This window comes from Rhinolophus sinicus, linkage group LG02, assembly GCF_036562045.2.
Source record: "Rhinolophus sinicus isolate RSC01 linkage group LG02, ASM3656204v1, whole genome shotgun sequence".
NCBI lineage: Eukaryota > Metazoa > Chordata > Mammalia > Chiroptera > Rhinolophidae > Rhinolophus > Rhinolophus sinicus.
The window spans coordinates 16,179,636-16,206,629 of NC_133752.1; the positions used below are offsets into that span (position 1 = coordinate 16,179,636).

Here is a 26,994-nt window from a genome sequence, read left to right on the forward strand (position 1 = left end):
CTTCATCATAACATAACATAATCTTTTGGAAGATATTTAAAGCAACAATTAGGAATCCAAAGGTTAGTTAGAATTTTGTCACCAATACAAATAACTCACAGAGGTGATAAAAGAATGTACATAGTCACTGTGTGTCACTAGATATTCCTGTGTTTTGGCTGTCACACCTGTGTTATACTAGACACTGACAACTTTTCTGTTTGGCAGCTGGCAGGAAAGTAAAGATTGGCAATGATTGTGAAGGTACACTTCAATTCCAAAAATATCAATTTTTTAATAAATGCAAATATTTGCATTTGCAATCACAAAATTAAAATAGTTGTTTATGTGTTTACTTCCTTTGCAAGATTTATAAGCTCCTTAGCTGTGCTATTTTTTTACTTCATTTCTGTGTTTCTAGATCCAGTATGGTGCTTGGTATGTATTATTATGTGTTCAGTAAATACTGTGGAATAAAGGGGTAAATGCAAACTGTAAGCTCCTCAGGTAAGTAATGATACAAGTTCATATATCAGTTATTTGGTTGGACTGACATAGGTTTGAAGGCATGGTTCTCGATTTGTTCTTCCTTGTTGCATGAATGGGATAAAGGTGTTTGTTGCTCAATTTGAAGAATGTTTTCCTCAAATACAAGAGGAAAAAATTCACATCAACAGAATCTTCTCACTTCAATTGTCCATGCGTCTCAGAACCTGCTTCAATTTCTCTGACAGGAAACAGTTCTTAAACAAGTGAATGAACAAGCAGCCAACAAATATTAACAGGACATTTTTAGAAATATCTGACAGTCCTTAGGTGCAGAGACTAATTTTTCAAGGAACTGTGTCCTAAATGCCGTGGTTCTTTATTGCATACAGATACTCATGTAGTATATAGGCTATGACATTGTTCTTGGTTCACATGATGGAATTAAATAAACCAATATTTCATGGTGCAATTCAAAGAACCTTCTTAACTGTTCAGGGGTTAAGACTCAATGCACCGTCCGCCCAGAGGCTCTTCAAAGAGGGAGGCATGACAAGCGAGGGAGTGGGGTACTCTCGTTATCCATTGCTGTCTTACAACCTATCCCAAAAGGTATTGGCTTAACCCAACAACCATTTTATTACATCTCACAATTTTGTGCATAAAGAATTTAGGTAGGGGTCAGTCGAAGTTCTCCCTGCGATACCACCTGAGATCTTTAGATGGAGGCGATATTTAGATGGAGGCTGCGATGACCAGGAATGTACAAGGTGGCTTTACTGACATGTCTCGTGGCCTGGCAAGTTAGATGAAGGGCTTAGCTCAGTTGGGACTGCACCCTGGAGTGCCTATATGTGGTTTTTCTGTCATTATGGCCTCAGGTAATTTATCTTATTTCTTGGCAGTCCAGGGCTGCATGGCTGTTTATGACCCAATCTTAGAATCACATAGTAGCACTTCTACCACGTTCCATTGGCTCAAGCCTGCCCAGAACATTTGCATTTGATAGTATTAATATTAATTGGGTTAAGAGCAAGTGGTTTCACCTCTCTAAGCCTCCATCTCCTGTCTGTAAAGTGGTAATGATGGCATCTTCCTCTTAGGTTGTGGTAGGACAAGGCCAGGGCATGACTGACTGTGCTCAGCAAATACTCAGTACTTGATGGCTCATATCTCTCGGCCATTCCTCACCCGACCCAGCCATGGGTTACTCATTTATCCATATGCTTTTTGGAGCTGTTGTATTCGTTGAAAAGCTGACATTGCTGTTTCATAAGTGAAGTGTGTTTTCAGTTGAAAAATTGTTTTAATGGTGGAAAAGGCTCACGACAATCAATCCACACTCTTTTATACTTGGTGTGATGAACTGAGAAAATCAGGTCTCTTTCTGTGGTGCTGGATCCCGGGCAGCTTAGGAGTATTCTGAAAAGGAATTCTTTTATTGTTAGTCATTCTGCCATTCTTTCAGTTGGACAAAGCTATTCTTCTGGGAATATCCATCTGGCACTCGCCTGTATTTGATTTTTCCCTAATTTTGTGTTACCAGAGGGTAAGGGGGGATTGTGGGTAGAAGAGGGTAAAGGGGGTCAAATATGGTGATGGAAGGAGAATTGACTCTGGGTGGTGAGCACACAGTGCAATATGTAGATGATGCGTTATAGAATCATACATTTGAAACCTATATAATTTTACCCATGTAATGTCACCCCAATAAATTTAATAAATAAATAGATAGATGACAGATAAATCGATAGCTAGCTAGCTAGATAGATAGATAGATAGATAGATAGATAGATAGATAGATTTTTAAAAGCAGGGGTAAAATTAATCTCATCAAATGTCTTGAGGTCATTGTGCATTGAAGTCAGACATGACTTGCTTGGACAAAACACGTTAAGACCCTCATCCCCTCTACTCCAGAGTCTCAAAGGCTTGTATCATGTGCATAGTCTTCCATGGGGAAGGGATTTTGCCCAGTGGAATTCATACCAAATTCTTCCTAAAAGACTGATTTTACTTGGAAACAGAAACATTTTCTTGTACTAATGTTACTATATTTGATGAGATTAATTGCCCCTACTTTAAAACATTTATTTATTTATTAAATTTATCGGGGTGACATTACATAGGTAAAACTATATAGGTTTCAAGTGTACAATTCTGTAATACATCATCTACATATTGCGTTGTGTGTTCACCACCCAGAGTCAGTTCTCTTGCCATCGCCATATATTTGACCCCCTTTACCCTCTTCGACTAGCACCTGTCCCCCCTTACCCTCTGGTAACCACTAAACTGTTGTCAGTGTCTATGAGTGTTTGTTTGTTTGTTTGTCTTGTTCGTTTGTTGCTTTCAGTTTTATATCCCACATGAGTGAAGTCAGATGGTTCTCGACTTTTTCTGACTTATTTCATTTAGCATGATAATCTCAAGATCCATCCATGCTGTTGCAAATGATAGTATTTCATCTTTCCTTATGGCCGAGTAATATTCCTTTGTATATATGTACCACACCTTCTTTATCCAATCATCTATCAAAGGATACTTCAGTTGTTTCCATGTCCTGGCCACCATAAATAATACCGCAATGAACATAGGGGTATATTTATCTTTATAGATAAATGTCTTCGGATTTTCTGGGTAGTTAACCAGAAGAGGGATTACTGGGTCGTATGGTAATTCTACTGTTAGTTTTTTGAGGAATCACCATACTATCTTCCATAGCGGCTGTACCAATTAATATTCCCACCAACAGTGTATGAGGGTTCCTTTTTCGTCACAGCCTCTCCAACACTTGTTATCACTTGTCTTGTTGACGATAGCCATTCTAACTAGGGTGAGGTGATATCTCATTGTGGTTTTGATTTACATTTCCCTAATAATTAGTGAAGTTTTTCATATATCTGTTGGCCATTTGTATGTCTTCTTGGGAGAAGCATATGCTCAGGTCCCTTGCCCATTTTTTAATTGGACTGTTTGCTTTTTTTGTTGCTGAGTTGAATGAGTTCTTATATATTTTGGATATTAGCCCCTTATTGGAGGTGTTGTTTGCAAATATTTTCTGCCATTTGGTTCTCTGCCTCTTTATTTTGTTGATGGTTTCTTTTGCTGTGCAGAAGCTTTTTTAGTTTGATATAGTCCCATTCATTTATTTTTGCTTTTACTTCCCTTGCCTTTGAGGTCAAATTCATAAAATCCTCTCTGAACCCAAGGTCCATAAGTTTAGTACCTATGTTTTCTTCCATGCAGTTTATTGTTTCAGGTCTTATATTTAGGATTTTGATCCATCTTAAGTTAATTTTGGTACATGGTGACAGATAGCAGTCCAGTTTCATTGTTTTGCATGTGGCTTTCCAATTTTCCCAGCACCATTTATTGATGAGGCTTTCTTTTCTTTATTGTGTGTTTTTGAAATTATCCTTACTTTAAAAAATGTGTATTTTAATGTCTAACAAGGATGTCAAGAAATGCATAAAGTAAAAATAAAAGGCAGGAAAAAATAGACATTATTTCTTCAAGGTCTTTTTTTTTCTTTTCTGATCCATGGCCCTATGTGCCGTTGTATTTTAAAGTGAGGTTTGTTGAGTTCTAATTTACGTGTAGCAACATTGACTTATTCTAGTGCAGAGTTCTATGAGTTTTGGCAAGTGCATGTACTATTCAACCACCACAAGCAAGGTATGAAACATTTCTATTCCTTCCCCAAATTCCCTAGGGCCCTTTGTGGTGGACCCCCTTCCTCTAACCCCAGGCCCTGGTAATCACGGATCTATTTTTAACCCCTGTAGTTTTGCCTTTTCCAGAAAATTGTAGTAATAGAATCACATACACTGTTGAGTCTGTGTTTCTATTCCAGCTTTTCCTCTGCTAATGCATTTGAGATGCACCCATGACACACTTGTCCCAGTGGTTTGTTCTCTGTTGCTGCTGAACAATATTCTATTGTGAGCCCATCCCCGTTTGTTTATCCATTCACCAGCTGAAGGACATTTGGGCTGTGTCCAGGCTTTGGTGATCATGACTCAAGTCACTGGAAATACCTGCATGCAGATTTTTATATGAACGTAGGGTTTCATTTTCCATGGGGAAATCCTATGGCTCCCCCTAACCCCTGTGTGTTCCCCACGTCTTTCGGCCTTAACCTCAGGACCACCCCACCCCCTAACCCCCGTTCCTGGAGAACGGAGCACTGTTCTTACTTCAAGCTGAGATGTGTGAGTTCTAAAGCCAGGGCACAGTTTCAGGATGTAGGTCTCTAAACAACTGACAAGCCCTCTACAGAGACAGGGAAATAAATAATAGAGCAATAGGTGGGTGATAGGTTGAGGGAGGAGAAGTGAGGAAAAATATAAGGCGAGCGAGCACGAGGCAGGCCTCCTACATCAGATGCTATAATTAAGGGCTTCTTCTTAATTAGCAGCCCAGCTGCCTATAAAATTGAATTGTGCTTCTCTGTTTATAAACTGGAATCGTGACTCACTGAATTATGATTTGCTTAAATTCACTCTTGCCATTTGTGTCTATAAGCTAATGTATTGCAGCTGATATCTGGACTAAAGTGAGATGATTAGGAGGTCTCTGGTCATCAGAGGTTTCTATTAATAATTCTATTTGAAGAAAAATAGCTAACACTTATTGCGTGTTTGCCATATACCAGACTGTTCTAAGGACTTTACATATGGGAACTCATTTAATCCTCATGACAACCTTAAGAGCTAGTGATAAAATCCCCCCTTTACAGATTTTACAGAATCTAAGGCACAGACAGGTCAAGGACCGTTAGCAAGTTGCAAAGCTGGAATAGAAACACAGGCTATCTGGCTTGCAAGCCCAACTGCTTTGCCACTAGCCTGTCCTGCTCCTACATGCCTGCCATTCTGCACCAGACATTTGGCATCTCTTCCTTGATCGTCATACCAGCCCAGCAAGGTGACTTCTTGTTATCCCTATTTTGCAGAGAGGGAATTGAGGCTCAGAGAAATTAAGTAACTAGGTCAAGTTTCCCGCGGCTGGTGGGTCCTGGAGTTGGGAATGGAATCCAAGTTAGTCTGCATGCTCTCCATCACCTCTCCCAGCCTCCTAGAAGATCCCTTGATTTGCCTTGGACTTGACCTAAGTTGAGAGGCTGTCGGAGGCATGAAATGAAGACGAATTCGTCTGGGTCTCTGTTAACCTGCTGTCTGGGCTCCACACGTGCCGCCTGTGCATTCCTGCTGGGCACTCACTCCAGGAGCCTGCTAGGCCCACAGAGACATTGTACAAATATTCTGATTTTTACCAGGCCTTTTCTCAAACAATAAACTCCCGAAGGAAAGGTTTTGTGGGAAAAGAACCCCAAAATAAATACTTGCTAAGGATGTATTTATAATAGATGTCTTCTTGCTTTCATTTGACTCAAATTTCCTTAATAGGCCGCTTATTCTGGGCACCATGCTTGCTCTAATTAGTTTTTTCATCGTGTGATGGTTGGTCTCTGGAGGAAGAGAGAGCAGTAAAGTGTGAGCAGCAGCTATGGCTGTAAAACCACCAAATTAGCCCGTCATTTCCTTGGCTTCTGTGAGGTGCAGGTGACGGCCAGCCCAGTCCTTATCGAGCTTACCTTCCACAAAAATACCCTGACGTGGGGGATTCTTGGTTTTCATTACTTATTTTTATCATCATCGGGCATCGTCTTTGTGCTCAGCTCTGTGTTCAGCACTTTCGGGTATTTGCTATCTCTAGTTCCCACAACAGACTTCATACACACGTCTATCTCCCTCCTGAATTATGGGCTCCTGTGTATAGGGAAATATATCATCAAGGATGGATTGGATCTGGTTTTCTATCATCCAGGAGCCCCTAGTTTAACAGGAGAAACTGACATATATATATAACTTGACATCATGGCACAGTATGACAGTGTGATAATATTACAACAATAATAATTAACATTTAAGGAAAGTCTATCACGGTCTTGGCCCGGTGCTAACTCCTGCACGTGTTAATATACTTCTTTAATCGTTTGTGAAGTTGATGCTGGATCCGTTATCTATTCCCACAAGGCTGTGTAATGACCATAAAACCTCAGTGGCATGCAAGAACATTGATTTTTGCTCACAGGCATCGGCTGGGAGCTTGTGCTTCTGAGGCAGCTGGGCCGGGTTCTCTCGTGTATCAGGGTGGCTGGGGGCTGGCTGGGCAAAGAAGGGCTGAGAAGAGACAATTTGCCTCTGTTTCACTCGGTCTGTCTCCTCCTCCAGCAGGCTAGCTCCGGCTTCTTCTCATGATAGAGGCAGGGTTCCAAGAAGCACGTGGAAGCACACAAGCCTCTAGAGGCCAAAACTCAAAACTGGCACACAATCAATTCTGCTGCAGTTGCGCTTGGCCAAAGCAAATTTACAAGGGTAACCTAGATTCGGGGACTGGGGAATAGGCTCCATCTCTTGATGAGAGGAGCTGCAAAGTTGTGCTGTGAAGGGCATGGACGGCAGAGGGGAGAGGAATTGTAGCCCTTTGTGTAATCTACCACAAGCACTGTTATTCTCATTTTACAGGTGAGGAAACCGAGGCATAGAGAGGTAATAGGGGCATCACAGATAGTAGGAACACCGTATACAAACGGGCTATGGAAGTCTGGGTGAAGGGGGAGGTGCATGCTTTCATAAAAGAAAGCTTCTTTGGTGTAAGGACGAATTGGCACCGTGGCACCGTAGCAGCTGCTGTTGATACCTGTCCCAGTTCACACCTGGACCACCTCCGAGCTCACCAGCAGCTGTGGTGGACAAGCTGCCAGCTTCTGGCCTCAAGGGACTCTCTGCTCCTCTGCTTGGGCCTTTCTCTAGTGCCATCAAAGTCTGCATGCCTACTGCAGAGCAGTCCACAAGTATCAGTTAATGCCCACAGGGGCAACCCTCAGCCATGGTGGTGTAAGAACTGGTGAATTAAGACCTCAGCCTCCCCTTCACGGTGGAACAATTCTAGAGCACATCAGACCATCCCCTGGGGACTGAGCTCCAGGTAACTCTTGGTAGTCACCTGCTCATTAACACAGACCTTCCTGCCTTCTTCACTCAAAAAAGCCACCTGCACCCAAACCCTTGTCTCAGGCTCTGCTTTTGCAGGAAACCAAACTAAGACACCTTGAAGGATGGATAAGATACTGACAGAGGTAGGCTGGTGCAATGTTCCAGGTACAGCATGTTGCTTGAAGAAGGTCTTGAAGCCATTCTAAGCTCATCTTTTTGTTTGTCGAGAAGTGCTTTTCAGAACCTGGGACTAATTTTGTAGTGTGTAACACTCAGAGCAAACATGAGGGGTATTGCCTACCTAGTTACTCCTCATGCATGGTAACATTTTCTTTTTTCTTCTTAAAACATTAACTTTGCTAGTTATGAAAGAAATGCAGGCACGTTGTAGAAAAACTAGAAATGCAAAAGAAAGTAAAAAGAAGGAAAAAAATACATAATCCTACCATACAGAGGCAAGTCCTACTGAAATTTTTTTCTATATTGCCTTTTCGTTTTGCTTGTATGAATATGTTAATATATTTTATGTATACTATCTATTCAATTTTGGATTTCTTATTTCCCCCTTAATATCAGAGCAAAAGCATTTTTGCAACATTATTAACAAATTTCCAGAAATCTAACTTGTAATGGTTGCTTTACATTATATTGCGTAAATGTACCGTAGTTTTACTTAATCATTCTTCCACTTTTGGACATTGTGTCTAAATTTTTTTGTCGAGACACATAATGCTATGTTTACATCTTTGTGTAGTCACATTTTATGTTAATTTCAGATTATTCCTTTTAAGAATGATTCCTAGAAATAACTTTAGTAGGTTACAGGGTTTAAACATTTTCACAGGCTTTTGGCCACCAAAATCTTAACTGTACCATTTAGGTTTGGTCCAGCATAGATATCTTAGTACCTAAAGAGGTTTTTAATTAATAACCATACTCATACAATCAATACATACAGAAGGTACCAAAAAAATGTATATACATTTTAAGAAAGGAAAACTAGTATAATTGTAATACTCAATATATACTGATAACAAAAGATGAACACAAGTCATGTGTGACTTCTGCAATTACAAGAGGAGTTCAAAATGGTGACCATCAGCATCCAGACACTTCTGATTACAGTGAACTACGGCTTGAGCAACGTTGACCAAAGTGTTCCCTTGTATACATTTTTTGGCATCCCCAGTATTTATTGAGCATTATAATTTAGGTGCTGTATCTCCAGTACCGAAAACCATGCCTATTATGTTCAGGCATGGTTTTAGGTACTGGAGATACAGCAATGACAAAACACACAAAAATCCCTGCCCTGTGTAAATACAAGATGAGCCTTGAATATCTTCTAATGAACACTAGATAGCAAGAAAGAAAAAGAGAGAGAGAGCGAGAGACAGAGAAAGAGACAGAGAGAGAGAGAGAGAGAGAGAGAGAGAGAGAGAGAGAGAGAAGGAAGGAAGGAAGGAAGGAAGGAAGGAAGGAAGGAAGGAAGGAAGGAAGGAAAGAAAGAAAGAAAGAAAGAAAGAAAGAAAGAAAGAAAGAAAGAAAGAAAGAAAGAAAGAAAGAAAGAGAAAGAAAAAGAAAAAAGGAGTGCATGTCGCAAGGACCCAGAGCCTGCTAAAAGGGTTCCCATCAGCAAAATCTGGGACAATTTGTACCAAATACTTAAGGACAATAGTGAATTATAAACCAGTAAAGCAGAAATTGATGAAGCCATTGTAATAATACGTAGATAAAGAAAGAAAGAAACAAACAAATAAGAGAGAAAGCAAGGCTCTTGCTTATAGTAAAATGTCAAGTTCCCACTGGTAAATGGGCAAGAAATGCTGAGGCCAGAAATGCCCATTTTACCATTATTATAATAAAGATTGGCTTAGGCAAGAATCATCAATGCGTTCTAAATATAGGAGGTAATTTTCATAAGGAACAAGAGATTTGCGTGGTCTCGAGTGTGTCTCTTGAGATTGGCTGGTCGTCAGTTGGAAGGGAAAGGACAGTAACTATGCAGAAATCAGACAACGCCTTGACCAGATGCTTAAAGCTGACACCATCCATGAAGGGCAGGTGGATGTTGTGTGCGTCCAGGTGTCATTCACTGAGAAGGCCACATGTCACCAATGATGTATTGTGGTTGGGAAGGCATAACCTGAATAGGACCACGAGGAAATATCAAGCCATCTTCCAATGAGGAAACTTCTACTGAGAGGAAGAGAGAGAGAGAGAGGGAGATGGACAGAGAGACAGAGAGACAGAGAGAAAGAGACTATAGACTTCAAAAAATGTCAATTTCATGAACTACAACTAGGGGAAAATTCTGTTACAACAGTACTGGGTTGATTGACATTATTAGGTCAGTTGTCAATTGGAATTCAGTAAGTTGATTAGGTAAAAGTATTTTATGAATTAAATTCACTGATAACGGTACAGTGGTTACTTGGGAGATTGTCCCAATTCTTAAAAAATACACACTGAAGTAATTAGCGATAAAGGGCCTGATGTATGCAACTTACTCTCAAATATTAAGAAAAAATATTATATAATTACATAATATGGTTATATAATTAAAATAATCACACATGTTTTCTATATGTGAGAGACATACAGGTGAAATGATAACAATAAGTGAACCTGGGGAAAGAACTCACGGGTGTTCTTTGTACTATCAATATTCTTAGGTTTGCCACTTTTCTGTGTTTGAAATTATTTCCAGATAGAAAGTTACACACAAAAAAATACCTGACTTCATAGAGCTTACATTCATTAAGATTACAAAATAATTGGGGGACAATAACTGAACCCACACACTGGGATGGAAATGGTTTGACCACTTTACTAAGTATGTGTTTAAGTATAGTTACTCTTCCAGTATCACCTTCCAGCACCCTCTCTCCGTGACGGAATGGGAAGCCTTAACCAGTGGGGTGGATGTCCTCTGCCTGTCCCCCCGCTTTTTCATGGGTGTGCCTACAGTGTCTCATTTCCCCATTGTTCTGCATGGTGATATTTCCCATTCAGGGCTATGATAGTCCGGCTCCAACCAGAATAGCAGAAACCTTCTGAGTGTTTGAAATAGGGCGTTTCATGCAGGAAATTGGTGACACTGGTGATGGAAGAGTGGAGAAGACAAACAGAGCTGTGAAGTGGCCCAGAGATTTGCAACAGCCGAAAGCCACTGCCACCTCTAGGCTGAGGGACAAAGGGTAAAGGGGATGTTGCTGGAACCCAGGAGCTGGGGTCACCTGGGGGACACAGGAACCACCACCAGCCTGTCTGGCAGGAGCTGGCAGCTCCGGCAGAGCCACTGCCAGAGGACCGTCCAGAGGCGAGTGAAGTCTCTGCTTCTCCCTTCAGCCTCCCCCTCCTGCTTCCCAATGGCTGAACCCAGAAAGCCTGGGACGTGTAGTCCACAAGGTCAGCCCATCGCTCACCCTCTTATACACACACACACCTTGCAGGATGCAGAGCAGAGCAGGGGAAGGAAGGGTGAAAAACGGATCTTAGGATGGCACCCACCTGCCTTTAGTGTTATCTGCAGACAGACCTTGGCGTTTCTATCCTCAATGCTCAAAATCCTCTTTATGTATTATCCTTAGGGAGGCTGGGTTTCTCTCCTATCGTTTTGCAAAGTTTGGTGTTATTTCTTGGGCCGATGACTCTGTCTCTCTATTCTTAGCCCTCTCTCTGTTGGCCCTGATCCCTCTCATGCAGACCAGGGTCAGCTGTGGTTTGTGCAGCTGAGCAGATCCCTTTGAAGTCCGGTACAGTATTTGCATTAGATAATGTTTCCATGGTGGCCGCCTCTATGGGGTACTAATCATGCACTTCTCACCTCTCTCTGGTCTGCGTCCCAAACCCCAGCTGTAATCACACAGCAGCGTTTTAACCCTCTTCAGTGGAAAGAATTCCTTTTCACCTGGGACCTGGTCTGAAAGCAGAGCTCCTCATTGGGCAGTGCTCTGGCACATCCTGTGTTCTATGACTGAAGACAACCCTCGCTCACCACTCAGGGATGCTGCTGCTATGACCACTTCATGCCCAGTGGCTGGCAGCCTGTGCTCTTCTGTGGTCTTGAATCCAAGAGCAGCAATGTTGGGGCTTGGCTTCCCAGTTTTCCTGGAAAATTATTCTTTCCATATCCACACGAAAGATGACCAGAATATTCGAAACAGTCACATATTTGAAGTAGGATTGGGGGAGGGGCAGGTAAATAGCCTATGTCAGAGTGACTAAGTGTCCGCTATCCAGACGGCTCCAATTATCTCACCTTGCAGTCACTATGTCCTTTAAGATTTACAGAAGATCAACTCAAATTCCTGTCTCATTTTGTCGGGAATCAGCATCGCTCCCAACATCCTTTACTATTCTCTGTGGCTTTAAATTTCTCTAGTCACCTCCGGCTTTAATTTCCTCCTTCCATTTAATACTCAATCTCCGTTCCACAGCCTCCTTTTTGGGCGTGCTGTTCCTTTTCCACATTGCCCGACTGATTTCATTCTTAACGTCACACAGGTCTTTGACCTTGGAGGCCATGTGTTTCAAATGCATAGCCACAAAATGACTGCCCTGTCCTCAATGGACTGTGACCGGAGGGAGAAATAAACCTGTGTTGTGTTACGGTTTACCTGCTACCGTGGCTAGCATTGTTTACTCAATACATGCTCTTCCCTTAAATTCCACATGGACACACGGGACAGCACATTTTTTCTGACATGTTGAAGGTACAGGAGATTGCTTTTAACCCAGTATAACCCAGACACATGCACCCACCCACATACACACCCCAACCTAAAATTAAACATCTCTATTCCAAAAGTCCATTGGCCCTTCTTGTATCATGAACTTCTCCTTACTGGCCAGCCTTTCATATAAAAATATGATCTATCTCCACAGTCTCCATTTTTCCCTTTTTTCCCATCTCTTCTTCCTCCAGTTTAGCAGACAGCCCCCAACCCAGCCTCCGTCAAGCAATTCACCTCTTCCTCTATTAAGCTCCGACCCGGGCAGGTCACAACCTAAAGGCTAGCCTTCCATAACCAGTGTGGCCCATCGGAATTTTCACTAAATAAAAGACAGCTCTCTCTCTCTTAGGTACCCTACAAACAAGCCACTGGCAGCTAATGTATTAGCAGATGTGGGGTGGGAGTGGGGTGGGAGGGGAGAACATTAGAAGAGGATTTGACAATAGGTGTCCCATGTAAAGGGGACAAAAATAAACATGGTAAAACTTGAGAATAACCAGGACAATTTTCTGCTCCCCCAAATATCCACCTCACACCCTCTAATTCTGTGCTTTGTTCTTTTGGACTCTGAAAGCTTTTTGCTCTTCAATAATTCTCTATTAAAATGCAAATACCTACTGGGAGTTGTTCAGCCTTATCAGTTAATAGTTGACTGTTGCAGGAACATAGGATCCTGCTTCAATGGGGCCAGAATGGTACCGTGGAAGGGTATATAGATTCAGAAAGAAGGAGAGAGTATTTATTGAAGGAGTAATTTTTCTGTCTTTCTTATATTCTGACCAGAATGAACTCTGCTCGCTGTTTCCCATAGCCCTCTTTTGTCTTCTCAGGAGTAGTTTTACCGTGGATCATTCGTTTCTCCTTGACCCGAGCATAAGTGGAATTAAGGAGGGATGCTTGAGTTTCTCTACTTTGCCATGCCTAAATAAGAAAGAATAGAAGTAACCCAAGGAAATAGCTAACACAGGATCCCCTCGTCTAAATTTAGCTCCGTTTGATCGTGTCAGTCCCGTGGCACATACGTGACCTTGGCAGTTCTGTGGGTGGCACCAAAGCCTGGCCGTGCCCAGGATGATGGGTGTGCATCCTCTGTGGTAGGAGGCAAGCTGAATTCCTACCAGCGGACTTGTCAATGTAAGCCCATCAGGAAGGACCAAGAGAGCGCGAGGATGCACACTGCCCATCACCCCGACTCCCAGGGATGCCGCAGAACGCCAGAGCGACCTCTAGAGGAAAGGATGGTGTCCATCAGCTGAGTCCTCAACAGCCTTCCAGCTAGAACGTCTTCTCCATCACCTGTGCGCACTTACCATGCCCACTGTGTACCTCTTCTCTCACCTGCTGGACTGTGAGCGCCTTGGGCAGGAGCCAACACTGTTGGATCTCCATGTGCAAGCCCAACCTGCTTTATGCGTCCATCAAGAATAAGTGACAATGCAGGATCATGCCACAGCAGAAATGGGAAATAAGTGAAGTCTCAGCATTAACCTTCTAGTTCTGAAGCACCAGGTTCCAAGGGAGAGACAGGATCAGCACAGGTACGCCCAGTGGGCCTAGGATAGTATCTGCTTTGTCAGCAGTGTGGAATCATTCAAATATTTTTACAACCTACGGCTGTCCCAGTATGTCCTGCGGGAAGACCAGTCGGTGCCCCTTTGCAAGCATGCTGCTCTAAGCTGCAAAGCTGGGGTGTGGATGGGCTTATGAAAGCTCTACTTTGCATTGGGCCTGTGTACCGTGGGGGGAGGAGGTCCGTGAGCTCAACCCAAGGGAAGGTGTGGGGATCCTACTGGAGAGGCCCAGGGCCTGGTGACTCAAGAAGGCAATGTCTGTCTATCTGACTCTGAGCTGGGAACACAGGCCACAGTTTCTCCCCAGGCCTGGCAGGCATGGTCACCGGCTTTGGTGCCCAGGGAATTCTGTACAGCCTGTAGCAGCCCCAGGGAAAGGCTTCCTTGATATTGAGACATCAGCTATCTATTCTTTCCAATTTTGCTTAGCTTAGTTCCACCATTGGATAAAAAAATACTTTCCTCTACCCCCAGACCCCATCCACCTCTCAGAAAATTATCTTTAGGCAAGCTCACTCTGCTGCTTACTGGAGAACGGAGAGGAAGTGCTTTTGTTCTATGTATTGGATCCTGCACAGGGCGCATTTTTACTACCTCTGTGCTCATTCATGCCTCAAACCTCTCAGGCTAAGGTAGGGAACTCTGACTTATAGGGGTCTTTGAATATAATCATGGACCTGTTGGGGGGGGGGATAGGAGAAGAAGGAGAGCAAGGGGGTGAGCTATTTTCAGTTGGTCAAAAATCCAAATGAAAATGATAGATGAACACAGTACTCTAGTGTGTAACTACAGAAATTCAACTTGAGCCAGCTTGGGGGGAACAAGGGAATTAATTGCCTTATGAAATCAATCCACAGAGAACTCGGGTGTGCTGAGCCTCAGGGACAGCTGGAACTGGGGCCTTAAATGTCACAAGGACATTCTCTCAGTCCTTAGCTGTCACCTGTGCTGTCCTGTGAGTGTGCACTTCATTCTCTAGAACAGTGGTTCTCCACCAGGGATGGAACATGATTGTACCTCCCAGGGGACACTTGGCAATATCCGGAGGTGAGTTTTTGCTTGTCGCAACTGGGGGGAGAGTGCTATTGACGTCTAATGGGTGGAGGCCAAGGGTACTGCTAAACATCCTACAACGCACAGGACAGTCCCCCACAACAAAGAATTATCTGACTCCAAATGTTAGTAGTAATTGAGAAATCCTGCTGTAAGTCTAGCTTCCTCCTTGTGGCTGAAAACACGGCTGCTGGCAGCTCCCAGGCCCACATCTAACAGCTCTGGTAGCCCAAGAGGGACTGAGACTTGATCATTCTGATCCAGATGTCAAAAATCCCTGGGAAGGACTCTGATTGGCCCAGCAGCGTCCAGGGACATGCTCCTGGATTAAACAGTAGGTCCATAAAGGTGGGGTTTTAGCTCATGGAAGCCCTTTCTAGAACCTCCTGGGTGCAATTAGGAAACGACATTCTCAGAATAAGGAAGGTAAAGGGCAGGTGAAAAAAATAGATGATAATAAAGTTACAAATGCTACCACTGAGTAAGTTCAGTTTATTTGGGAGACAACACCTTTTCAAATTAAGGGTGGGGGAGCAGGTAAAGAGAAATGATCTTTGGTGGAGTAAAGGTTGGGAACCATATAGACATAGAACCCTCCCCTAAAATATAATACTGCACAGGCCAGGTCAGCGTCCCATGCACCAGACCCTTTTCCCCCCTATTCCTCCCATGAAGACAACTCCTAGGGGACCCTTTCTCCACTCAGAATCTATGGGTGGTAAGTGGCTATTCAGACAAACTAATTATCACTAATGTTTAGCTAAGTAATGACTTATTCCTTCTGGATGGCATATGCCTAACCCCTTTACAATATATATCCTTTAAAAGGTCCTTAAAGGAAGAAATAATAGTGGAAATTTCAGGCAAATGGGAGCATGGTAGGAAGAGATTTTTGTTTTAAAGGCCTCTAGATACAGGCCATTCATGCAGGTAGCAGGTTATACTGTATCTGAATAAGACATGTGCAAGGTCAACATTTTCTGAAGTGTGTTCTGGGGAAGATTGAGTCCCAGGGATGGTAGTCAGTGTTATTGAAAATAAAGATTCCATAATCAAATCAGCTGGGAAATGCTGTTTTAGAAGACATTTAGTAGGTTTCTTTACTATAGAGATTTTAACAGCATGGGTGTGGTGACCCTTAAGAATGAAACTATAGTAGGCCGACTTCCCAAATATTTCTGGGCCAAGGAACCCCCTTGTTGAGGTGTATTTTTCATAATCGACTAGTCCTGTTTTATACCTGCTGTCCTTGAATAAGTGCTGAAGGCAGCCCCTTTCATTCCCCACAGGGTACCCCTTTGGCACGTAAATTATATGGTCACCCTACTCTAACAGGAACGTGCTGGGAAAAATGCTTTTCTATTGTCGTCTTTGTGGAGAGCAACTTTTTGTACCTTAAGTCAGCATTAGGAATTCCTCTTCAATGGCACATTTTTACTACTTAGGCATCAAACTTAGAGATAGTGTCAACTCTTAGCGATCTCTAGATGAACACCAGTTGGAAATTACCTGGAACAATGGCTCCCACTGTTCCCTGGAACACTTCTAAACTGACCCCCTACCCAAGAATCAAAGGACAGGCTTTTAAACATTGGACAGACCGATGTAATAACTGCATTACTAAGGAATTATTTGTTTGTAAGAGACAGAAACTCAATTTGAACAGGCAAAAGCAAACAAACAAGAAATATAGTAATTTGGGGAAGAAACCTATCGAAGCAGAGGAAAAGCTTCAGGAACTGAGCACTTTTAGGGTACCTTGGGGGCTGAACCCAGTTTTTTGCTTCTTCCAGGATTCTCTCTCAACCATAGCTTGTCTCTGCCTGAACTTCAATCTGTCCCACCGCGGACCATGCTACCTCTAGATCAGGGGTGTCCAAACTGCAGCCTGCGGGCCAACTGCAGCCCCGCAATCCATTTTTAATTGGCCCGCAACAAATTCCAAAAATATATTTAGTTTACTTAAATAAACCAGGTGAGGCAATATGTACTTTACCTCGAGTGTGTGGCCCAGCTGTTTGCGTATTTTACTGCATATGGCCCTTGGTGAAAAACGTTGATAAAAGTTTGGACACCCCTGCTCTAGATGCTGATAATTACAGAAGTCAAATGCGTGACCTTCAAGTGTGCACATAATAAAGATCAGACCAAACAAAAACAATTATTTTAGAATTATAGCCATGGCAAAAATGTTAAGCAACATAGAGTGGTTTCGAAAGAGGAGAAGGCCAGGACAATGGGGTTTTGTTCAATGTCAAAGTGTAGGACAAAAAGATGTGACCCTTGAAATGTGACTCTTAAATCACTTATACAGTATGGTACAGTGGACGTGGTTTTATTTGTTTGTCTTGTTCTTTTGTTGCTTTTGGTTTATATACCACATATCGGTGAAATCACATGGTTCTCTGCTTTTTCTGTCTGACTTATTTCGCTCAGCATTACACTCTCAAGATCCATCCATGTTGTCACAAATGTTCCTATGTCATCTTTTCTTACCGCTGTGGACGTGGTTTTATGTACACGACTCTCGATATGTACAAATGACAGAGGCGTGTAGTAATGTGCGGAAAATAATGAATAATGTACAGAAAAATAACAAGAGTACATATGCAAAATATAAAGACCCAGATTTTTTACTCACGTAAACGAGAGATGGGAAATGGGATAATAAAGACGAAAATAAAGCTATAGATGGTTTCTTCAATTAAGCACCAGATAAAGTCCTCAGTTTAGAATGAAGGGGCACTTGGAATCAAAAAACTTCTACCTTTAAATGTTAGAATAATACTTAGCTTGACGCACCTCCAGGCAGAAGAACTGAGTTACGTGTTCAGTCTCAGGCTCACGCTGGGCTGTGGTCCCTTGAGTGGGAGATGGGAAAGAGTCAAATGCCCTGTTTTGACTGTGTTTGTTTACTTTCCCTTTTTGTTTTCTCTCCCTCTCCACTCCCTCCCTCCCCGTCTCCCTCTAGCTGCCTATGTCCCCCACACGTCCCCCTTTCCTTTAAACCAGTGTGGTAGGCAATGCAATAGAATAGTAAAAAACATGGGATACAATTGCAGAGATTTAAATATCACCACTGTCACTAGGGGACCTTGGAAAAGTTACTTCATCTTTCTGTACTTCATATGTAATATGGGGGCAATGATAGAAAATACCTCTTAGTTTTATTGTGATGATTAAATGATAGAACACATGCAAAGCACTCAGAACAGTGGCAGACACCTATTACCACTATTATTATAATTATAATTATTATTATTATTGTCATCATCATCATCATCATTATTACTATTGTGACGACTGCTACTAGTAAATACTGTAAAATAAAACCAGTAGGGTCTCTGCTTTCTGGGGTGCTTCATTGATTTTTACTGTATTAATTCCCCATCCCATTGTTTTTGTTTAGTTTCTTTGTTTTGTTTTTTAATCAGTTTCACACTGGTTTGTATCTTATGGAGAGAAAACCTCTTTTGATTCCTTCTTCAGAATCATACTCCATTCCTCATTCATTCACTCAGGTATTCATTTAACAAGTATTTATTAGCGGCTTCTATGTCCTAAGCATAAGTCCAGGTGCTGGGGACACAACTCCGTACCCTCAGGAGCTACTATCCTGGTGGGAGAAGAAAGCTGTAAAGGACAAATGTCAAGCCAACCTGCTCCCTCATTTATACACCCAATCATGGTGTCTTTCTCCCTTCTGTTCCAGCCTGCTTGTATTTCATTTCTTTGATATAAACTTTTTACCCCTTTTGGTTTATTTGTGAACACTTTAGGCTGTTCCAGAAGGGATGTCAGGCAGCTCCCTTGCCTTTTGGCCTCACTGCTTCCAAATGACTTGTTCCCTCCCCTGCCATGTGCTGGGATGTTTTGCTAGGTGCCACTGGCCCTTTCAAGCTGGATCCATCTCCCGCCTGGTCCTTTCAGAGTCCCTTCTTTTGGTGTAGGCGACAAACCCCAATTTAGCATCACTTGTGATTATAATTAATGTGCTGTTTACTCCCTCTTCCAGATCATTAATGAAGATGTTAAATGAGACCAGAATGAAACCACGTCCCCGTGGCATCCCGCTAGACACCTTCCAACAACTCGAGACTCTGCCATTTGCTGTTTCATTACTCTTTGTTTACCTTGCGAGCCCAGGCCCTTGCTTTTGAGAGAGACACAAAGCTTGATATTTCTACTGCTGCTGAGAAGCCACCTAAGGGTGGGGATATTAAAACCTGGCAGATTGTAAATAGATCCTTTTGAGTTTGAATTAAATGTGGTTTATGACTAGAGCGTTGATAGTAAACACTTGGTTGCTCTCCCTCTTTCCAGATGCCTTTGTTTTCCAAGGACTTCCTGCCTTTGGGAGAGCAAAGAAGGGCAGCTGTTTGCTGTGTGTAAAGATGTTGCTTGGATCAGCTTAAGTATGAACCGGAGAGTTACTGTGTCACCTGTGAAAGCTGTGGTGGATGGATTGCATCCATGAGCTGAGTTTTTCTCCCCGCCCTGTATCAATGCCCTCACCACGGAAGCTTGCAGAGCCCTCCCACTGTGACCCTGGCCCAGCCATGTGATTTTCTTTGGCAGATGGGATTTTAACAGAAATAATGCAGGCATAATGCTTGGGGAAAAAGTCATGTGCATGTCTCTGCTTCCATTCTTGCACCCTTCCACAACCCCTATGGAAACCTGCCTGGGAGAGCCTACTGGACGATAGACAGGAAACAGGGAACGGAGGCCAGTCGCCCCACTTGTCTAGTCAGGACAACCGGACGACCTCCAGACATGGGAATGGGCCAAGCCCAGATCCACAGAACCTTCTAGCCGACCACCAGATGCGTGAACAATAAGTAGATCGCTTATGAGGGCTTGTTGTTGTTTGTCACACAGCATTAGCCATGGCAATAGATGGCTGACACAATAGCACACATTTGGAGTCTCATGGACTGGAAACTCATTGATCTCTTAATGGTTTTCTGCATAGTGCACCCCTGACACAAGCCTTTACAAGAAAAGAGAAGAAAATGTTTTCTAAGTAGAGATTCAGAAGTACAAAATAGGTCCTAGAGTCTGGCTCCAGGCGTTGACAAGCAAGTAGCATGTTACAAGCTCCATTGTGTTTTCTGCTCAAGATTGGGAAAGCATTTACTGAGCGCCTACTGTGTGTGGAGTGCCACAGGAATGCTGACAAGTATAGGTACCTTTTATGTGGGGGAGGGGATATGGGAGAAAGGGGATATGGAGAGCTATGGAATTTGTATTGCCCTGAAAAACCCTTTTCCGGTGCGTATAGAAAAGAGAGAAAGGAAGGCCGCCCTCAGAACAAGAATGCACTTACCCACCTCAACCTTAAACAATGTTTTTTGTTGCTTCGTTTTCAAATATTTGCCTCCTGAAAGTGCCCTAGCCCAGCCCACCGCTGGAAAACACTCCTTTAGTTTATGCGACGACAGTGGACCTTAGCAGAATGGGCAAAGCCTGCTGTTTGGGAGTCAAAGCCATGTGCTTCTGGGGTGGGGACGCAGCAGCTTCCCATTGTCCCTGGGACTTTCCTCCCCCAGCACCCCTGAAGGCTTCCTCTTCACAGCTGACCCCGGCCTAGACCAGGCGGGCTACACAGGGAGGCCCCAGATCAGCAGCATGAGCACATCTGGGAGCTTGTTAGCTGCTCGGCACCTCAGTACCCCCCCCCCGCCCCCCACCCCCCCCAGGTCTACTGAATCCAAAGCAACACTTTCCCAAGGACCCAGAGGAGCTGTGTGCACATTGAAGGGTGAGGAGTGCTGCACTAGGGGATTTAGAGCCCTTCTAGAGGGGCAAGTAATTTATGTTGGCGTCAGCCACCTCCTTTGAAGGAGGGCTTCCTGAGGGCAGGATCCATCATATCTTAGGGACGTCTGTATCCCCAGCACCTAGCACTGTGTCTGACTGTAGTAGGGACTGTACTAAAATGAGCTGCTGTCACTGAGCCGCCAGACCCATCAAGCCTACTCCACCATCTAACGACAGACCTTTTCTCTCCGTGATTCCTGAGTCTCCTGGTGCGAATGCCACCTTGAATGTGCAGAGTTTGCACAAACAAGCAAACTCAGCACAGGCTCAGGGCAGCTCTGCACACTCCGGAGATTGAGGTTTGCACCTGGTGACGGAAAGCACAACATCAAGGGCGTGCGAATAAACAAGTTTGAAACCAAGTTCTGCTGGGATCAGAATGTCAATACTGTAACTAAATGAGGGCCCTAGTGAAAAAGTTGCTAGGTCTTCAACTGTATAGACACAGAAATAGACCAGCAGTCAGGAAGGGAGGGAGAGCAAGAGGAACGGGGAAAGGAAGCAAACAGGGAGACTGTCAGTGGGGGAGGGGGAGAAAAAATAAGCTAGGGCTTATGGGAACTACATTTTACCTTCTTATTTTCTAGTGGAACTTGGAATTTCTCACCGCCTCTCCCAATACCATTGACATTAAATATCCAATCTTCTCTGCCCCACATCAACTTGAGTAATATACCACAGCCAAGGTTGGCTGCATCGACTCTCTCACTCAATTCAACTTAAGAATGCTCCCACCATACATTACTATTGGGATTTAAAAAATGATTTATTTTGCTACACAATTCAGACCTTTGAACTATCCTGGATGCTGGGTGCTTGGTTGACACAATAGTTAGGGATAAAAGGGGAGTTTGGGGGATTGTGGAATTCTGACTTTCTATAAATCACTAATTTTATTGTGGTAAATAGAGGTCACCTCCTGGAACTTCAATAGCCTGCCTCGAAAAATGGTATGAAACTATCAAAGTCCATCGAAAGGAAAAATCGGACAATCGGAGTAGAGGGAAACGAATATTTTCTCAGTCTCAGCCAAGGCGACACAGTAAGAACACGGCTAGCATGGTTAGAGCTACTTTTGAGAGGTGGACCAGAGGCTTTCCAATGCTTCTTTGAGCACATTGCGTATTTCTCCCGCCCCAGATGAGAAGCTAAAGATGCAGCGTGGGGTGAACTAGCTGGGGAGGGTGAGGCCTTGGATATTCAGTGCTGCTGTGAGCTTGGACAGGCTAGGCCAGAAGTGACAAACTCAAAAGCATGCTCCAAAATGATGCCGTGACTCATCTGGGGATAACGAAAACAGGTACCATCTATGTGAGAAGCTGCAAACACAGACAGATGCAGGGGCCATGGAGGGAAGGCAAACGATAAACCTGACTGGGAAGGGTCTGTGCTAATTTGAGATACCCTAGTTTGAGTCATTCAACATCTTTCCAACTCCCTTCTTTCTTAACTATAGAGGCAATTATGAAATGCTCAATTTCCCAGCCAAACTTGCAGCAAGCTACGATCAACACGACTTACTTCTGACCTTTAAGATATCTTCCTTTAGGATGGTCTTCCTTACCTATATAAAAGGACAAAGCCTTGTTAGAAGAGATTTTTAGCCTTTGTGTCATTGCCTCCTCCACCCTCTTTTCTTGCCTGAAACACAGATGCTGTCACAGGACATGCGGCAGCTACCTTGAGATTGTGAGGACCAAACGCCACATGCTAAGCATGGCCGAGCACCAAGATAGAGGAGCCTGGGTTCCTGACGACATTGTTCAGCCTCGGTGCCAGCCCTGGACTTCTGGCTCCTGGACATCTTGCTGCGTGAGAAAAATTCACCCCTTACTTCTTTAAACCCTGATAGTCACATTTTCTGTTGTACACACAGTGATATATTATCCCCCAAGTCTATCTATTATGGACATGTAGAAATGTTGGCCCAGTGTCACCAGCTCTGATTTTTCAAAAGAGGATGTAATTTTAGATTTTTTTAAAAACAATTCCCCAGTTGGCCGTTGGGAATTGAGATAATTAATTGAATTTTTTGAAAACACACTTCTAATTTGTGACCTGATTTACAGAATGTTTACTCTGGGCCAGGTGCACTTGATCTAGACGATCTCATTTAATCCTTCCTACAATGCTGAGAGTAATGCTACTATTACTGCTGTTTTATAAATGAGGAAACTGAGGCTCAAGGGTTACCTTACCCAAGGCCAGATAGCTATTAGGAAAACAGCCATTATGAAAGCTCATACCTGACTTTGGAGCAGGTAGTACTAGTTACTATTGAATCAACCATCTATCACCACAATAATGCTGCTTAACAAACCACCTCAACCTCAGTGGCTTACAGCCAGCATTTATTCTCATGCTTCCAGGTCTGTGGGTGGACTGTGGTTCAGGCGATCTAAGCTGAACTCAGTGGGTGACTCTGTGGGTTCTGTGCGATGGGCTCCAGGCTGGGAGTTGGGATTCAGGTTGATTCCATGTACGGTCCCTCTGGGGCACAGGTGAAAGGGCAGTGGTCATGCAGGGTATGTTCTTCCCTTGGTGGGAGGACACCAGAGTTAAGAACTAGTAAGTCCAATGGACTGGTGCACTTAAGGGCTCTAGTCATGTTATCACTAACATTCCATTGGCCAAAACAAGTTATGAAGCCAAGCCCAACATCTACAGAGCAGCGACATATACTTGCCCACAGTGGGAGGGAGAATGTGTATTGCTCAGCAACAACCCACACAACGGCAGCTCTGCTGCACAGTCTCAGGAAAAGCTGGCCTTCCTCGTGACGCAACAAAGACTCCCTTTCCCCGTCGCCTATTTGCAAAACTGGCAAATGGTGCATGGACCTGATAAATGGGGCACAAAGCCATCTGAACTCGTCTAACATCAGTTCATTTCAGAGATGTCATCTCCCTCTGACAATGTTACACCCTGCAAATTGTGGTCCAGCTCCAGCTTCTGGGAGGTGACTGGCAGAAGGTGGGGAGGAGTTGGTGGAAGGTATCCCAGCGCCTTTGGGGGGAAGAGCTTTCATCTCGCTCCAGTTCTGTGCAGTAGAAGCTGTGCCCGGTGCCTTCCACGGCGTCTCAGCCCCGGCTCCTGCCTTGTGCCTTTTCTTTCCCCTTATCATCATCTGTGTTTTCTCTCCTCCTCCAACACTCTGGAATATTCAGACCCTCTGGACCACCTCTTTTGTATCAAGCACTGTTCAAGATGCTGGAGAAACTGTGAGAACAAGACTGGATGATCCCCATTTCTGGGGGGAGCCTACTTCTAGCAGGAGTAGACAGATTGAAATATAGCCTTCTTCCAGACTTCCCCTGTGCATAGATGTACATAATGTAACATGTACCTATGTAATGTAATATGCACTGTTAAAAATAAATAGACCTGTGTCTATTCCTAATGCTGTACTCCGCTTCTTGTAAATATACATACATATGTGTATATATATATAAAATTGTAGTTGACATTCATTATGGTTCAGCTTCAGCCTCAGGTACACAGACAGTGGAAATGTAGTGTCTGTGTGTGATGTCAGAGGGACAGTGGCTGGGGGGAGGGGAGTTGTCACTGTGTGAGGGATATAAATGGTAAATGTCTATCACATTGTTTTGTGCACCTGAAACTAATTTAAAAAACTTATAAAAAGAAAACAATACTAAAATAAATAAATAAATAGACCTCATTTAAAATCGAGTCAGGAAGTCCTGAAGGGGGGAGCTCTCATGTACTGTCACCCAGACCCCAAACAGGAAGACATAGCGCGGGCAAACCTCCTCCACCTTTGTCAATTGTCACCTGCACCTCTTTAGCTGGTTGCCTTCAGGTTTGGGCTTCTGCTTATAACCCAGCCAATGAGAAACGGCCACACTCAACCAATGAGAAGCGGTTGCCACCCTGAATTCTTCGGAAACATCCCTCTCCCAACTTCCTCTTTTCTCTTCTAAAAGCAAGTCTCTCTCCTCTGTTCTTCGGACTTACCTCTGGTTTGCCTTATTTGCTTGTCCTGAATTGCAATTCCTCTGCTATTCCCAAATAAACCCATTTTGCTGATAAAATAACTGGCTCTTTGTTTTTTTAAAGGTGAAAATACATATGTGTATATGTGTGTGTCACATATATGTATATAGCATATTACACATGTATATGTTACATTACCTAATGGACACATATATATTACATATTCAATATATACATATACATATATACATGTAATGGAATGTTGCATATACATATTGAATGTTTGTGTTCCCCTAAAATTAATATTGAGACCTAACCCCCAATGTGATAGTATTTGGAGCTGGGATCTTTGTGAGGGGATTAGGTCAGGAGAGCGGACCCCATGAATAGGATTAGTGTCTCTATATAAAAGAGACCCAGACACTCTAGCCCTTTCCGCCATGTGAAGACACAGCATAAAAACAGCTGTGAACCAGGAAGCAGGCTCTCACCAGACACCAAATCTGTTGGTAACTTGTTCTTGGACTTCCCAGCCTTCAGACCCGTAACAAATATATTTATGTTATTTATAAGCCACTCAGTCTATGGTAATGTAGCAGTCCAAATGGACTGATGTATGTATGTATGTATATGTACACACATGTATACATGTATGTATGTGCATATGTGTGTATGTGTATGTATGGGAATATGTGTATCTGGATCTATTTTTTACATGGATAATATTCCACATCTTACTTTTTCACTTAATTATGTATCTTGTTGATTGTTCCTATGAGCATAGAGAGCCATCACATTCTTTTAATGGCAACATTGTATTTCATTGGATAGCTATCCCATAATGGATGGACATCAACATAGTTTCCAATCATTCTTGTTTATAAGTATTGTTGAAGTGACTATCATGCATTTGATATCATTTTCTTTTCTGGTGAAACTGCTGGGTCATGAAGCATGTGCATTTTAAATGTTGATAGACATTGCCAAATCATTCTCCATAAAGCCTGCACCAATTTACATCTTCTCCTCGTCAAGTATAAGAGTAGGAGCTCAGTGTTGAAAAGATGGAGCCAAATGTCTCTCTTGGCCTCTTCTGTGCTTTGGTCACTGCTCAAAGCATTTGCCTCTTCTGTAGCTTGGAGGCAGACGTGTGCATGCAACTCCCACGGATGGAATCATAGGGAAGGAATGCAGCCTGGACACACACAGGCAGTGTCTGGAAGGTGTGTGACACAGCATAACTCACCTACATGCTCAGAATCCTGGTTGGCTAAGTGCTGTTAAGGGACAAAGTTCTGAACTCCTCAAAGGTCAGGTTTCTAAGTCAGATTCAGTAGTGTGCTACTAAGGGGACGTATGCACTTCCCTTGATAGAATTTCCGTGAAATTTAATAGTGACCACGACTCCAGCGCTTACTATGTGCCTGGCAGAGAGCCAAATGCTTTTCCTGCGTCCACTTATCACTTCATAGCAGCCCTATATTGAAGATGATGTTTTTAGACTTGTGTTTTTGATAACTATACTGAGTCACAGAACTATTAATTGATCACATATGAGTAGAAGGAAGCAGTTCAAAGGATGGTCTCTAAAACCTAAACCACTTGGCTTAAAAATCTTAGGGGAGTTGCCCTTCCTCTCTGTTTCCTCCTCTATGAAATGCAGACATTGTTGTGAAGATTAGGTAAGTTAATGCATAGAAAATACTCAATAAAATTTGGCTATCATCATTGTCTGGAATTTTAATGTATCCTAGTAATTCAGCTCATTTTTTAAACTAAAGATGAAACTTATATTTCTAAGAGCTTGAGAAAACAAAAGTTTTATCCCCCCAAATTTTCAAAGTACACTTAAAAATGTTGCTGTAACCACCCTCATACCTGAGTAGCATGAGTGGCTGGGGTTTCTTGCTGGGAGTAGATTACACCGCTGTGAGTGGCAGGGATAGAAGCAGAAGTCTGCACCAACAGTTATGCTCATCTGCAGAAACCCAGGCTCTCTGCATTCTAGAATAATTTGATACACACCATCTGGCATCGTGAAAGAAAAAGGAAAAGAAGACGAGGAAGAAGAAACCACGGCCATGTAGCACACATGTTGATTCTCAAACTAACTTACGCACTCTCATCTGCTTCATGTAAGATGAGACAAATGTAAATATGTCAGTATCTCAATAACTACGGTTTTTTTCAAGTGCTATGTGATGCCTCTGGTGAGTGCTCGCTGAATGTTCTTCAATGATGGTAAGGTAAATGTATTTACCAAAATATACCGTATTGAAAAAATAAATAGTACATCCTGATGTTTATTTGCGTTTGCATAAATTGGCACTCTCTAAAGTACGTGGTTGAGATTTGAAAGAACATGACTGTTTTAAAATGCCC

General features: G+C 43.0%; 1 long non-coding RNA gene across 2 annotated transcripts in view; it reads left to right on the forward strand.

The window, feature by feature from the left end:
* LOC141569281 (uncharacterized) overlaps nucleotides 1-19,174 on the forward strand; it is a 48,175-nt gene extending 29,001 nt beyond the window's left edge. For both annotated transcript variants that reach the window (XR_012492784.1, XR_012492787.1), the window contains one exon: nucleotides 18,848-19,174. This is a non-coding gene — a long non-coding RNA (uncharacterized LOC141569281). The remainder of the gene's footprint in view (nucleotides 1-18,847) is intronic.
* The last annotated feature ends 7,820 nt before the right edge of the window (nucleotides 19,175-26,994 follow it).